Consider the following 11,193-nt stretch of genomic DNA (forward strand, 5'->3'; position numbering starts at 1 on the left):
TCTCTGTGCCAAGGCTCATTTAAAATGGACTGTGGCAAAGTGGAAAACTGTTCTGTGGTCAGACGAATCAAAATTTGAAGTTCTTTATGGAAATCAGGGACGCCGTGTCATTCGGACTAAAGAGGAGAAGGATGACCCAAGTTTTTATCAGCGCTCAGTTCAGTAGCCTGCATCTCTGATGGTATGGGGTTGCATTAGTGTGTGTGGCATGGGCAGCTTACACATCTGGAAAGACACCATCAATGCTGAAAGGTATATCCAGGTTCTAGAGCAACATATGCTCCCCTCCAGACGACGTCTCTTTCAGGGAAGACCTTGCATTTTCCAACATAATGCCAAACCACATACTGCATCATTTACAGCATCATGGCTGCGTAGAAGAAGGGTCCGGGTACTGAACTGGCCAGCCTGCAGTCCAGATCTTTCACCCATAGAAAACATTTGGCGCATCAAAAAACGGTAAATACAACAAAAAAGGCCTAAGACAGTTGAGCAACTAGAATCCTACATTAGACAAGAATGGGTTAACATTCCTATCCCTAAACTTGAGCAACTTGTCTCCTCAGTCCCCAGACGTTTACAGACTGTTGTAAAGAGAAAAGGGGATGTCTCACAGTGGTAAACATGGCCTTGTCCCAACTTTTTTGAGATGTGTTGTTGTCATGAAATTTAAAATCACCTAATTTTTCTCTTTAAATTATACATTTTCTCAGTTTAAACATTTGATATGTCATCTATGTTCTATTCTGAATAAAATATGGAATTTTGAAAATTCCACATCATTGCATTCCGTTTTTATTTACAATTTGTACTTTGTCCCAACTTTTTTGGAATCGGGGTTGTACATACGTACATACATACACCAAAGAGATTGTAGTCGACTTCAGGAGAGGTCACTCACAGCATCCCCCTCTGACCATCGATGGTGCTGCAGTGGAGAGGGTAAGCAGCACTAAATTCCTAGGGGTGCACATCACTGAGGACCTCTCCTGGTCCAACAACATCGCATCACTGGCCAAGAAGGCTCAAACTTGCCTCTACTTCCTCCACAAACTGAGGCGTGCACGAGTCCCACCCCCCATCATGTGCTCTTCCTACAGGGGCACCATTGAAAGTGTCCTCACTGGCTGCATCACTGTGTGGTACGGAGGCTGCAGTGCCTCCTGCCGGAAGACTCTGCAATGCATAGTGAACACGGCCAGCAAGATCATCAGTACCCCTCAGCCCTCCCTTACGGACACCTAACACTCCCGTCTCACCCGCAGAGCCATCAGCATTGCTGGTGACATCTCCCACCCTTCACACTCACTCTTCAGCCTCCTGCCCTCAGGGAAAAGGTACCGGAGCCTCCGGGCCCGCTCCACAAGACTGCTAACAGCTTCATCCTCCAGGCTGTCAGGTTGCTGAACTCTATCCACTACCCACCCCCTACCCCTGGTCTGTAACACATTCATTCACACAAATAAACTACTTCATCCATTTGCACGTCATATACACCTCATAAGCTGCTCTTCTAGCACCTTCTCTGTTATTGTACTGTATTGCACTACTGCTATTTTGTACATTGTTTGATTTTAGTGTATTTTTATCTATCTATCTATCTATCTATCTATCTATCTATCTATCTATCTATCTATCTACAGTGCCTTGAAAAAGTATTCATACCCCTTGAACTTTTTCACATTTTTCCACCTTACAACCACGAACTTAAAAGTTTTTTTATTGAGATTTTATGTGATAGACCAACACAGAGTAGCACATAATTGTGAAGTGAAATGAAAATGATAAATGGTCTTCAAAATTTTAAACAAATAAAAATCTGAAAAATGTGGTGTGCATTAGTATTCAGCCCCCCTGTGTCAATACTTTGTAGAGCCACCTTCTGCTGCTGCAATTACAGCTGCAAGTCTTTTGTGGTATGTCTCTACCAGCTTTGCACATCTAGACACTGAATTTTTTGCCCATTCTTCTTTGCAAAATAGCTCAAGCTCAGCCAGATTGGATGGAGAGCGTCTGTGAACAGCAATTTTCAAGTCTTGCCACAGATGCTCAGTGGGATTTAGGTCTGGACTTTGACTGGGCCATTCTAACATATGAATATTCTTTGATCTAAAACCATTCCATTGTAACTCTGGCTGTATGTTTAGGGTCATTGTCTTGCTGGAAGGTGAATCTCCTTCCCAGTCTCAAGTCTTTTGCAGCCTCCAACAGGTTTTCTTCCAGGATTGCCCTGTATTTAGCTCCATCCATCTTCCCATCAACTCTGACCAGCTTCCCTGTCCCTGCTGAAGAAAAGCATCCCCATAGCATGATGCTGCCACCACCATGTTTCACAGTAGGGATGGTGTGTGCAGGGTGATGAGCAGTGTTAGTTTTCCGCCACACATTGCGCTTTGCATTTAGGCCAAAAAGTTTAACTTAGGTCTCATCTGACCAAAGCACCTTCTTCCACATGTTTGCTGTGTCCCCTACATGGCTTCTGGCAAACTGCAAACAGGACTTCTTATGCCTGTCTTTCAACAATGGCTTTCTTCTTGCCACTCTTCCAAAAAGGCCAGATTTGTGGAGTGTACGACTTATAGTTGTCCTGTGCACAGATTCTCCCACCTGAGCTATGGATTTCTGCAGCTCCTCCAGAGTGATCATGGGCCTCTTGGCTGCTTCTCTGACCAGTGCTCTCCTTGCTCGCTCTGTCAGTTTAGGTGGACGGCCATGTCTTGGTAGGTTTGCAGTTGTGCCATACTTTTTCCATTTTTGAATGATGGATTGAACAGTGCTTCTTGAGATGTTCAGAGCTTGGGATATTTTTTTATAACCTAACCCTGCTTTAAACTTCTCCAGAACTTTATCCCTGACCTGTCTGGTGAGTTCTTTGGTCTTCATGATGCTGTTTGTTCTTCAGTGTTCTCTAACAAACCACTGAGGCCTTCACAGAACAAGTGTATTTATGCTGAGAGTAAATTACACACAGCAGGACTCTATTAACTAATTAGATGACTTCTGAAGGCAATTGATTGCACTGGATTGTATTTAGAGGTATCAGAGTACAGGGGACTGAATACTAATGCACACCACATTTTTCAGATTTTTATTTGTTTAAAATTTTGAAGACCATTTATCATTTTCGTTTCACTTCACAATTATGTGCTACTCTGTGTTGGTCTATCACATAAAATCTCAATAAAAAACTTTTAAGTTCCTGGTTGTAAGGTGGAAAAATGTGAAAAATTTCAAGGGGTATGAATACTTTTTCAAGGCTATCTATCTATCTATCTATCTATCTATCTATCTATCTATCTATCTATCTATCGTTGTGTGTGTGTGTGTGTGTGTGTGTGTGTGTGTGTGTGTGTGTGTGTGTGTGTGATCTTTATTTGTTTTTTTTTTTACAAGTAAGATGAGAGAGAAACAGCATTTCGATTCTCCTATATGTCCTGGATATATAGTGAATTGACAATAATCTTTGAATCTTTGAATACACACATACATAATTTTGTTGCATGAGTGAGTAATGACCAGAAGAGGTCAGTGTTGCCAAAGTACAAAGTTAAAGTTGGACAGTAGTCCTCTGTTCCCAGGTTCTTTTCAGCGAATCAGATCATTCGACTAATTGCTCGCCACTAAGAGTCAGCTCTTTTGGCTCCCAAAAAGCTCACTGCCATTTTGTTCCTAAAGTTTAGAGAAAGATATTTTTCACCATTGAGTGTTGTTCACAAAAGAAACAATTATACACCTTAGCTTGAAAATACTACTTACCGTCTCTGGGCATATCAGGTTAAAATTCAAATTCAGTCCAAATTGCTTGAATCTGGTCTCATTGAATTCAGAATTGAATGCAGAACAACATACTTTTTCTCATCTCATCTCATTATCTCAAGCCGCTTTATCCTTCTACAGGGTCGCAGGCAAGGTGGAGCCTATCCCAGCTGACTACAGGCGAAAGGCGGGGTACACCCTGGACAAGTCGCCAGGTCATCACAGGGCTGACACATAGACACATTCACACTCACATTCACACCTACGGTCAATTTAGAGTCACCAGTTAACCTAACCTGCATGTCTTTGGACTGTGGGGGAAACCGGAGCACCCGGAGGAAACCCATGCGGACACGGGGAGAACATGCAAACTCCACACAGAAAGGCCCTCGCCGGCCCCGGGGCTCGAACCCAGGACCTTCTTGCTGTGAGGCGACAGTGCTAACCACTACACCACCGTGCCGCCCAACATACTTTTTACAGAATTAAAATGTTTATCTGTTCTTGAGATATTACAAATCAAAGATTGAAAAAACGGCTTAATTTTTATTAAACTGCCGTAATATTCTGTCTGAGGGTCACATGGTCCAAAATGGGCCTCATTAACCAATGAGATCAAATGTTTTTTCTTAATAACTTTTCTATTTTTCAAGATATTTACATGAAAATTGATGGGCACATACTGTAGATGGTTGTATACTGAATACAAAGTTTGAAAAATTAGCAAAAAACAATAATGCAGATTAATATTTAATTAGTATTAATTAGGCTAATTAGGGGATGGCACGCTTAACAGCAAGAAGGTTCTGGGTTCAAGCCCAGTGGCCGACGGGGGCCTTTCTGTGTGGAGTTTGCATGTTCTCCCCGTGCCTGTGTGGGTTTCCTCCGGGTGCTGTGGTTTCCCCCAAGTCCAAAGGCATGCAGGTTAGGTTAACTGGTGACTCTAAATTGACCGTAGGTGTGAATGTGAGTGCCAATGGTTGTTTGTCTCTATGTGTCAGCCCTGTGATGACCTGGTGACTTGTTCAGGGTGTACCCCGCCTTTCGCCCATAGCCAGCTGGGATAGGCTCCAGCTTGCCTGCAAACCTGCACAGGATGAGCGGCTACAGATAATGGATGGATGGGCTAATTAGGTAAAAATGTTAAATTGGTATACTCATAAAAAAAAAGTTTTAAAAAAATATTACTAATCCCCTCTTTGTGCTCTGGAGATCTTTGTATTTCTCCAAAGTAGGGCTTACTAGTGTTTATATGAAAGAATATAAATGATTATTTCGATTAATATTCACAGCTTTCACGGAGAATCTTGAAAAAACTGCCTGATCCACATCCAATAAACAATTCACATTAACTGAACTGAAATTGGCACTCATGTTTCTGACTTCTGTTTTTTTTAAATCTCATTCCGACCACTAAGATCTCAATATTTTTCATCAAAACAACTCCAGTTATATTCTAAAAAAGTTATTTATTTACAGGAGTCAGTTTGATTTGAAAAAATAAGTAGGTAAAGCTATGAAAACTCACTTCAAAGTCTCCCGTGAATCAGAACATCAAAACTAGCAGACGGAAAATTTTGCTGAATCCTTCATCAGAAACAGTGAGAGCGAGAGAACATCCCTATAAAAGTTATCTGATTGATATTCATGAGTAATCCAGTCAGAAACCAATCAGGAGAGAGAGAGAGAGAGAGCCTGACCGCTTTCTCGTGACTCAAAAAGCACCCGCAGTTTCCTGACATCACGCAAGCAGAGTTTTTACTCTGTTGTACCGACTTCAACTTGCCGTTACTCCCAAAGTACTGAACAGATCTTCATCTCATCTCATCTCATTATCTCTAGCCGCTTTATCCTTCTACAGGGTCGCAGGCAAGCTGGAGCCTATCCCAGCTGACTACGGGCGAAAGGCGGGGTACACCCTGGACAAGTCGCCAGGTCATCACAGGGCTGACACATAGACACAGACAACCATTCACACTCACATTCACACCTACGGTCAATTTAGAGTCACCAGTTAACCTAACCTGCATGTCTTTGGACTGTGGGGGAAACTGGAGCACCCGGAGGAAACCCACGCGGACACGGGGAGAACATGCAAACTCCGCACAGAAAGGCCCTCGCCGGCCACGGGGCTCGAACCCGGACCTTCTTACTGTGAGGCGACAGCGCTAACCACTACACCACCGTGCCGCCCTGAACAGATCTTAACCACATAAATTTATTTAGAAAGCAGAGATTATAAGCTTTATTAATGATAGTATTCATGATAGAAAATATTCAAGCATTAACCAATAACAGATTTGGAAACTTAGATGAGCGTCTGCATGCACAATATTCACAGCACGGTCAGTGAGCGTCTGGTATGTCTACTGTCTCATAAAGAAAAGATCTCATAATTACGAGAAAATATCAAGATCTCGTAATTATAAGATTGGGATTAAAAGTTAATCTAGCCTAGTTATCTATCATCAATAGGCTATGGGTTAAGACAATAGGCAGTGATGGTGCTATCGTGTTTAATCTACTTTTATTTACTCCTCATTATGAGAAACTATGAAATATCAGTGTTAATTAACATAAGATGGCATTAATAGCTATTAGTCTGTCAAGCTGAACCCAAACAGGAAACACACAGTGAGCCTAGTTCATCTTAGCTGCATGCTAACATGGACAATTTTGCTAACCTAAAAAAAAAAAAAAAACCTCTCTTAATATGAATTACACAATGCTCTTAAATACTTTTACAAGTATGTTTGAAACTGTTTCATTAAATATTACAGTATCTGGTAATTAACTGCATGACATGACTTTACACAGCATTTCGCAGCCTAAAATCTATTTCAGTAATTTAATAGATGTTGAAAAGAGGGCTCCAGGGAGACTGTTTGATTAAATTACACTACCAAAGTAAAGACATGGCATACACTTCTGAACAAACAATCAAAAAAGGCCCATAATATGCAAATCAACATCTTTTGCCTTTGATCATGACTTTTTTCCAGTCAGAAATTGTAGATGTTTTGTTTATGCAGCATGCTAAAGGATCTGTTTAATCTCTTTTTAAGGAATTAATCCATGTAGCATTACAGTGGGGACTTCCCAACGTCAGCTGCCTGGATAATCAGCTTTCTGGGAAGGAGAGGATGGAAATGAGTGACCCATCTGCTGGAGAGATAGACCAGTGAAGCCATTCGTGTATTCATCAATCACAGGTATACTCATGGTTTTATATATATTCTATAGACACAAGTGTTTTACTGGGAAATACGCCACTTGTATTTTTCATCCGAGCTCCATCCGGGACATGGAGAACCAAAACTGTGACTTAAATCTCTATCTGTCACTCGTGAGGAAATCGATGAGCAAGTTGTTTTGATAAATTTGGGTACTTTTTGTTTGTGAATGTATTGATATAATAAAAAGAAAATCACATGTTGGCTTTAAGATATTAAGTTTATTTTCTTGTGTTGAAAAACTTGCATTTTTCATACGAAATACAAATTTAAATAATATTGGCTGGCGTTGAGTGGTATATCAGATATATTCCAGTCAGTTAGCATGATATTGAATGAGTTAAATTGACTATATCTAAAATACCATGAAAAAAATCCAGTTATTATTATTATTATTATTATTACAACCCCGATTCCAAAAAAGTTGGGACAAAGTACAAATTGTAAATAAAAACGGAATGCAATGATGTGGAAGTTTCAAAATTCCATATTTTATTCAGAATAGAACATAGATGACATATCAAATGTTTAAACTGAGAAAATGTATAATTTAAAGAGAAAAATTAGGTGATTTTAAATTTCATGACAACAACACATCTCAAAAAAGTTGGGACAAGGCCATGTTTACCACTGTGAGACATCCCCTTTTCTCTTTACAACAGTCTGTAAACGTCTGGGGACTGAGGAGACAAGTTGCTCAAGTTTAGGGATAGGAATGTTAACCCATTCTTGTCTAATGTAGGATTCTAGTTGCTCAACTGTCTTAGGTCTTTTTTGTCGTATCTTCCGTTTTATGATGCGCCAAATGTTTTCTATGGGTGAAAGATCTGGACTGCAGGCTGGCCAGTTCAGTACCCGGACCCTTCTTCTACGCAGCCATGATGCTGTAATTGATGCAGTATGTGGTTTGGCATTGTCATGTTGGAAAATGCAAGGTTTTCCCTGAAAGAGACGTCGTCTGGATGGGAGCATATGTTGCTCTAGAACCTGGATATACCTTTCAGCATTGATGGTGTCTTTCCAGATGTGTAAGCTGCCCATGCCACACGCACTAATGCAACCCTATACCATCAGAGATGCAGGCTTCTGAACTGAGCGCTGATAACAACTTGGGTCGTCCTTCTCCTCTTTAGTCCGAATGACACGGCGTCCCTGATTTCCATAAAGAACTTCAAATTTTGATTCGTCTGACCACAGAACAGTTTTCCACTTTGCCACAGTCCATTTTAAATGAGCCTTGGCCCAGAGAAGACGTCTGAGCTTCGGGATCATGTATAGATACGGCTTCTTCTTTGAACTATAGAGTTTTAGCTGGCAACGGTGGATGGCACGGTGAATTGTGTTCACAGATAATGTTCTCTGGAAATATTCCTGAGCCCATTTTGTGATTTCCAATACAGAAGCATGCCCGTATGTGATGCAGTGCCGTCTAAGGGCCCGAAGATCACGGGCACCCAGTATGGTTTTCCGGCCTTGACCCTTACGCACAGAGATTCTTCCAGATTCTCTGAATCTTTTGATGATATTATACACTGTAGATGATGATATGTTCAAACTCTGCAATTTTACACTGTCGAACTCCTTTCCGATATTGCTCCACTATTTGTCGGCGCAGAATTAGGGGGATTGGTGATCCTCTTCCCATCTTTACTTCTGAGAGCCGCTGCCACTCCAAGATGCTCTTTTTATACCCAGTCATGTTAATGACCTATTGCCAATTGACCTAATGAATTGCAATTTGGTCCTCCAGCTGTTCCTTTTTTGTACCTTTAACTTTTCCAGCCTCTTATTGCCCCTGTCCCAACTTTTTTGAGATGTGTTGCTGTCATGAAATTTCAAATGAGCCAATATTTGGCATGAAATTTCAAAATGTCTCACTTTCGACATTTGATATGTTGTCTATGTTCTATTGTGAATACAATATCAGTTTTTGAGATTTGTAAATTATTGCATTCCGTTTTTATTTACAATTTGTACTTTGTCCCAACTTTTTTGGAATCGGGGTTGTATTATTATTATTATTATTATTATTATTATTCAGATTTAAGTTCAACACGTCTTTCTCTTTCAAAATTCTCTCAAAAATCTTCCATATTTAATGAAACAAACAATTTATTTACAAATTGTCACAGTCACATGCTAGCGTGGAAGTTTTACATCTCTGATGTGTGACGTCATGTTGTCTTGACAACCATGCAATATCGAAAACCATATTCAATGCTCATTCTCCATTGGGTAGAGTGACATAATACACATAGGATAAGCGATATGCTAACAATATTGCATGCTATCGAACCAAATGAATAAAACCTGCTCGAAGGGAATAGAACACATTTTTATTACATCGAAAAAGTGTCCTGTATGTATAATAATTTGATATTTCACTCCGATGATGTCACTCCCAGTGTTTTCCTGCTGACTGGATGCGCATTGTCAAAATAGCGAACCGGTTCAGAATTAAAATTCTTTTGATTAACTTGTGTATTTTTTGTGAATGTATCCATATAATATCAAGAACATTCAATGATGGTGAAAATATATGAAGTTTATCTTCTTGTATTAAAAAATATATCACTTGTTCACTTCGCTGACTCATGATATATCGATTCACCACTCAAAGATAAACTTCATACACCTCAGTGCCTCCTTCTTATGCTACTCTTGAATGAAAAGGTTTTTAAGGTTTCCAAACATCCAGATCCTTCAGTATCTTTAGGAAATATACCTATTCAAAGAATGCAATGAGGGATAATATGAGCTTAAACATACGGCGGTGATAGTTTTATTTTCTGTCAAACGCTGATTCATATTATTATAACTCACCATTTTTTTCTCAACTAATTGAGAAAACTAATGTCACCTGCCAATTCCCACCCAAAAGCCAGCTTTCTCTATCACATGACAACAACCAAACAGAGATGGTGAAGGCTAACGTGTGCTTCTTCTCAGACACGTGAAGCCAGCCAGCTGCATTTTTTTTAACTAACTGTAGCATCACAGGGAAGTGTAACACACTTGGAGAAATGCACTCTCTGCCCTCTTCCGCATACATGAGCTCACAGCTGCACACAACTGGCTAGTCTCACTGTGACAGGGAAGGGACAGTATAACATCTCTCCCACCTGAGAGCATGGCCAATTTTGGTCCATGGATGGCTGTGACTTGTGATTTCCTGACCAGAACAGTTTCTGCTGCACCATTTTGGTGAGTTTCTTCCTGTAATGTCTCACAAGGTTTATCTTGGATATGATTTTGGTCCACATTTTAAGCTTCTTTGGTTTATACATGTGGATGTTCTCAATATTTCTGACCATATGCTTTCATGTGTAAATCCAGATACTCAGATGGTCGTTGTCTTGATTTTGTAAAATGTCCTGGAATCATATGTGTTGATTTGGACCATCATTTTGTTAAATAATCGATCTGTGGTCAAGTGCTATCCTTCTGGCAGAGGCAAGCAGGGTTTATAATAAAAATAATAAAACGTTCTTAGAGACACATTACACCAAGCCTCAATACGTTTATAGAATAAAATAAAATAATTGTAAAATTAACTAAAAGTTGTACGAGTTATAATCCATAGGCTTTGCGAAAGAGGAAAGTCTTTAGTCGAGATGTAAATGCTTCAGGCATAGTGGCTTTTTTAAGATAAGATGGAAGACTGTTCCATAGCTTTGGATCAGTGGCACTAAATGCTCTGTCACCATACGTGGAAAGTCTAGTTTTGGGAATTATTAAATTGTTCCTAGATGCAGACTGTAGAGCACATGCTGGCTTGTATTCATGTAGAAGATCCATGATGTAATCAGGAGCAATGCTATTTATAGCTTTGTATGTTGTTAACAAGATTTTAAATAAAATCCTTTCTTCTACTAGCAGCCAGTAAAGCTGTCTTAAGACTGGTTTAATATGTTGGGACTTCTTGGTTCTTGAGATGATTTGGGCCGCTGTATTCTGTAGACACTGTAGTTTCTTGATCTCTGTTGTTGGAAGGCCATAGAGAATGGCATTGCAGGAGTCAACTTTCTATGAAATTAATACATGAACTAAATGTCATGATCAGAAAGGTATTTTCTGGTTCTCCCAGTGGTCGTTAGGGACTGGTACTGGTACACTGACAGGCATAGTGTATTGACATGAGTCTTAAATGTTAGATGATGGTCAACTATGATACCAAGGTCTCTGACCTCTGAAGTGGGTTTGA

Source organism: Neoarius graeffei, chromosome 15 (genome assembly GCF_027579695.1).
Source record: "Neoarius graeffei isolate fNeoGra1 chromosome 15, fNeoGra1.pri, whole genome shotgun sequence".
Lineage (NCBI taxonomy): Eukaryota > Metazoa > Chordata > Actinopteri > Siluriformes > Ariidae > Neoarius > Neoarius graeffei.